The 5,849-nt window shown below is 33.5% G+C and overlaps 1 non-coding gene across 1 annotated transcript; it reads right to left on the minus strand.

The window, feature by feature from the left end:
* Nucleotides 1-2,067: 2,067 nt before the first annotated feature.
* On the minus strand, nt 2,068-2,174 carry LOC133833573 (small nucleolar RNA R71). Its single transcript, XR_009892946.1, has one exon. It is a non-coding gene; the product is annotated as a small nucleolar RNA R71 (small nucleolar RNA).
* Between the last annotated feature and the right edge of the window lie 3,675 nt (nt 2,175-5,849).

Here is a 5,849-nt window from a genome sequence, read left to right on the forward strand (position 1 = left end):
TTTTTCTTTTTAGTTGACGACACTTGTGCCTCCTAACTTTTGTTGTAATTTACTTTATTTCTTTTTGTTGTCATATTTTTGTGCATATTTACTAGTTGATGGAAAATTTTGCCTCCTAGTTGTTGCTTTATTTTCTTTATGGTTGATGGCATGCTATTCCTCCCAACTCTTTTCTTTTCTTTAGTTGATGGCACTTGTGCTTCCTACTTTTTTCTTTTACCTTAATTACTAGTTGATGTCAATTTGCCTCTTAGTTTTACTATATTTTTGTTATGGTTGATGGCATGATATGCCTCCCAACTCTTGTTCAATTTTAGTTAACATTATTTATTTTGTCCTATTTCATTTCTCTTATCATATTATTGTGTAATTGTTAAAAGTACTTGAAAAAAAAAACTAAATCTTGTCCTTTCACCATAAGCAATCTTTGCTTAAAGGAAACTTGAACAAAATTCTCAATCTACCTCTGCTAATTAACCTCGGGGAGTTGTTAGTAGTGTGCAATTAAGTGGAATCAAATAGGCCTGTGGACAAGTAAACCATAAAAATTGTATTGTTGTGAAGTTTCTAAAAATTATAAGTGTGCACTGTGGTTGCAGTTTTAACTAATCTTCCACATCAAAAATTGTTTGCTTGAGATTATTTTTGTTGCCTTGTTTGTGAAAATTGTATGCATCATGGGGAATGTAACTTTAAAAATCGTTTGAGATTATTTTTGTTGCCTTGTTTGTGAAAATTATATGCATCATTGGGAGTGTAACCTTAAAAATCATTTAGTAAAAAGATGTTTAGCTTTGTTTGAAATTGAATGTGTTAGTAAAAATTTGAGCATCATGGAACCAATTGCTAGTATTAATAGAAATCATGTTCATAAAAATGTTGTGCCTGAAAAAACCTTGAATATTTTGCACGTATTTAATCTAATGCTCCTTCATGTATTGTGTTACACCCAGATTTTGAGACCTGAGGTTATGACCTCGAAAACTGGACTCGTCAAGTGTGAGCTCGAAATGTATGAAAACGTTGTATGGTCCAGTTGTAAACTTTCTGAAGTAAAATAACAACCTCGAAGATGTGTAACCTCGGGATGCTTTCTGAGTTTGAAATGGCACGACGTTGGGATACATCCGTTATCGATTGTCTTCGGATTAAACAGTCCAAGCTTAGTAAGTGCAAGCTCGAGTGTGATAGCTTCGGAAATGTCAATCTGCTCCGAGCATGTCCTGAAGTAGGGTGGAAAGCTCGTAGCAGTACCATAAATCTTGACAGCCGCAAGGCCAATTGCTGATCTCGAAGACCCGATGAGTCGCCCGGGATATCCCATTACGTATGAACATATTTATTGTTGTATAATCCCAATATTTTAGGGATATCATTTAGTCTGTTATCCGTTCCCGATTCTTATGGAACGTTTCCATGTATATAGGAGATATTACATTTAATCTCATTATTTAAATTGATATACAGAATATCTTCCTGAAATATGTGGGAATGAACTCTATAACCTCCCCTATAAATAGAGGAGGAATGACCAATTGTAAGGGATCGATTTCTTTTGACCTGAGAGAAATCTCTGGGTAATTCATCTCTGAAGAATTTCCAGAAATCTCTAAGTCTTAATAACATAGACTCATGGACTAGGAAGAGTTAACTGCTGAACCACGTAAAAACCCTCTTGTTTTTCTTCTTTATTCATTCGCTTCATAGTTCACGTTGTTTAATTACTCTACGATTTAAGTTGATGAAAAACGGCATCAACATATTGTTTTTCCTACAACTTCTACCCCTCATTTTGAGCTTAGACCATCAATCATTCAATTGTTGTCATCTTTTTATGGGTTAAATAGAGAGGATCCTTACATGCATGTCAAAGATTTCTTAGAAATTTGCTCAACATTTAGATTTCAAAATTTTCCTGATCAGTCGGTCAAACTAAGATTATTCCCTTTGTCATTAAAAGACAAATCAAAATCTTGGTTAAATTCCCTTCCCATGGGGTCTATAACTACATGGGATCAACTTTATAATAAATTCTTGCTGAAATTTTTTCCTATGTCTAAAACTGATACTCTAAGGAGAGAAATCTCTGAGTTTTTTCAAAAAGATAATGAAGAGTTTTATGAATGTTGGAAAAGATTTGAAGATTTATTATGAAAATATCCTCATCATGGTTTTGAAAAATGGAGACTTGTAAAATATTTTTATGATGGTTTGACTCCCTCTAATCATCAAATGATTCAATCTATTCGTACAGGAAAATAATTACAATTTCAATGGAACTATTTTGGTCCTAGGTCTAGGTCAACTAATTCACCAAAAAGATGAGGATGGTGTGAAGTAAAAGATGAATTAGACTTAAGAACATCCTTAGACAAATTAGCAAGAAAAGTAGAAGCTTTAGCCATAAGCTAAACTATAAATTCTCCAATGCAACCCAGAAAAGATGTTTGTTCTATATGTTCTAATCCTTGCTGTAGTGCCCAATCATGTCCTTCCTAACAAGAGGCATTTTCTAAGGAGGCCTATGCTCTTCATGCTTATGGAAAACCAAATGATAGCCCATATTCATCCACTTATAATCCAAATTGGAGAAACCATCCAAACTTTTCATAGAGACGAAACCAACCTCCAATGAATCAAGGGCACCAATTCAACACGCAAAACCAAACTCATGCCCCACAAAATCAACCATATCCTCAACAAATGAAACTTTCCTTAGAAGATACTTTACAAAAATTTATGCAATCCACTCAACAAATCCTACAAAATCAGTCTCAATCAATTACCAAAATCGAGACACAAGTAGGACAACTTGCTACTGCTTTAGCTGATAGAGAAAATGGAACATTCCCTAGTCAACTTATCCCAAATCCAAAAGGTCAATATGAGATTGGAAAGTCTAGTCATAATGGACAAGCCAAATCAATTTCAACTCGTAGGTCTGGAAAAAACATTGTCAAACCCGATTACATACCCGAGGTTGAAAAAGAAAAAGAAAAGAGTCAACCCTCTTGTTCGAATACCAGTGACTCTTCAAATGAGGATACTCCTATCCATCCTTTCATTCCAAAATCCCCATTCCCACAAAGATTACATCCAATTAAAAAAGGCAGCCAATATAATGACATCTTAGAAGTTTTTAAACAAGTTAGTATTAATATCCCTTTCTTAGATGCCATCAAACAAAGTCTCTCATACTCTAAATTTTTGAAGGATCTTTGTACTGTAAAAAGAAACACTAATGTTCCTAAAATGGCATCTTTAACTGAACAAGCTAGCTCCAGTATTGAATATAAGAGTCTTTTTAAATATAAAGATCCTTGGTGTCCCACAATTTCATGCATTATTGGTGATCATTTTATTAACAAGGCTTTACTTGATTTGGGTGCGAGTGTAAATTTATTACCTTATTTTGTTTATTGACTACTTGGTCTTGGTGAACTAAAACCAACTTCTATAACTCTTCAATTATCTTATCGTTCTGTGAAAATTCCTAGAGGCATTATAGAAGATGTTTTGATAAAAGTTGATAAATTTTACTTTCCTGTTGACTTCATTATTCTTGATACTTAACCTGTGGAAAATGTGCATGCTAAAATTCCTATCATTTTAGGTAGACCATTCTTAGCTACATCTAATGCAATCATTAATTGTCATAATGGCGTTTTAAAATTATCTATTGGAAATATTACTGTTGAATTGAATGTATTTAATTTTGCTAAATCTGTTAAGTGTGAGGAAATGCATGAAGTTAACATCATTGAGAATATTTTTGAAGAAGATGAAAATGACTTGCTTGACTTTTGTGAAAAATATTTTGGTGCAAGCTTACATGTTGATGATTCTATAAATGATGTGAATTCTTTTTTAGAGTCTATGCCCTTAAAAGATACCATAACTAAACCTTTTTCATCCCTAAAGCATATTCAATCAATTTCCGAGTCTCCAAAGTTAGACATGAAACCTTTGCCAAAAAATTTAAAATATGCTTTTCTTGGAGAGTCTGAAACCTTAACTATTATCATAGCATCTGCCTTAGATAAAGAACAAGAAGATAAATTGCTAAATTTCCTTAGAAAACATAAGGAATTCATAGGTTGGACCATTGGAGACATTAAAGGAATTATCCCATCCATATGTATGCATAGAATCCATCTAGAAGAGAATGCTAAAACCTCTCAGGAATGTCAAAGAAGGCTAAATCCAAATATGAAATAAGTAGTTAAAGAAGAGGTCATTAAACTATTAGACATGGGTATCATTTACCCTATTTCTAATAGTCAATGGGTTAGTTGTAATAACCCAACTAATCTAGACTTTGGATCATTAACGAAAACTATACATAGACCCTAATCTTTAATAGAACTTACAAGTGAAAAAGATCATACTTTATTAAAAACTTGTAAAAACCAATGTTAAAACTTACATAACTCAAAGCAGGATATGGGATCCCATTGTTTTAAAAAGAAAACATATCTTAATTGAAATGAAAAGAGATTACATAAATAGGTGTGGAAAAATTACACATAAACCGTAAATAAAAGACTACATCCTCGAAATTGAACTCTCAACTCCTTGAATCCATTCATCACCGATACACATTCTCCCAAGCATCCACGAATCATTCCCGCCACTATAGCTATTTTCCTGCACATATAAACAAAAAGGAATGAGCCTAATGCCCAGCAAGGAAAATCTACCACATAGTTCATAAACATAAATTTCATAAGAAACATAAAAACATAACATAACACTTATATCATACACATACTATAATGGCCATTATTACTTGGGGTCCCATAGACTAAACAAGTCATATGCCCATTAGATTAGTGGGGTCCTACTAGCTAAGTAGCTCATATGCCCATAATCTGTTTGGGGCTTGTTAGTCATATGGGTCATATGCCCAAGCCTACATACATACATATCATAACACATTTCATAACATAAAAACATAAGATAACACATATAAAACATATATCATATGAATTCTATCCTATTTTCCTTACCAAAATACTGAGATAAGAGGACAGAGGTGGGACTTTGGAACACTCCTAAGAACCATTTTGAAAAAGAGTGAGTATAGTGAAGAAGAGAAATGAAAGGAATGGAAGGACTAAACCATTGAGAAAATACTTACCAAAAACTTATGTGTGAGTTCTTAGATTTCCTAACCAAAATAAGAATAAGGTTAGAATAAGTAGAAGACTATGAGAACTTTTAAAGAAAAAGTACAGAAACGAACTAGAGTTTGGGTTACCTTGAAGACTTGTAAGAGCAATCTAAACCTCGAACCGAAATACTATAAATCCTTACTTTCCCAAGTGTTTGATAAGCTTATGATGATCAAGCTTATGATTTCCCCACCCAAGTGTTTACACTCTCACACTCACCTAGCAACTTGCAGCCTTTGAACTTAGAGCAAAAGATGAATAATGGATGGGTACTAGGTCCTATTTATAGAGTTTAGGAATGAAAGGATTTTAATTTTACTTGAATAAAAATAATGGCTTTTTAGGTGAAAATAATTTGAATTGTTGTTCAGCAGAGGCTGAAGACTCGTTCCGAAAGGTGCTGGACTTATCAAAAGGTTGAATGGTAGAATGGAAAACGAATTCAAAAGCATTCAAAATATGCTGAAGGATACGATATATCGCCCCCTATAGGCAATATATCGCCTGGACCATTATGCTCGAGGCAAACGTGCATCGTTTTGTGTTTTCCGTATCTACGTGCTGCGATATATCGCCCCCTATAGCTGCGATATATCGGCATTCGCTGATTATTTAAACATGAAATTACACATTTTTAGCTTACTAAGCCCTCAAACGTATTCAAAGCTGCTGATT

The sequence above is a fragment of the Humulus lupulus genome, chromosome 4 (genome assembly GCF_963169125.1).
Source record: "Humulus lupulus chromosome 4, drHumLupu1.1, whole genome shotgun sequence".
Taxonomy (NCBI): Eukaryota; Viridiplantae; Streptophyta; class Magnoliopsida; order Rosales; family Cannabaceae; genus Humulus; species Humulus lupulus.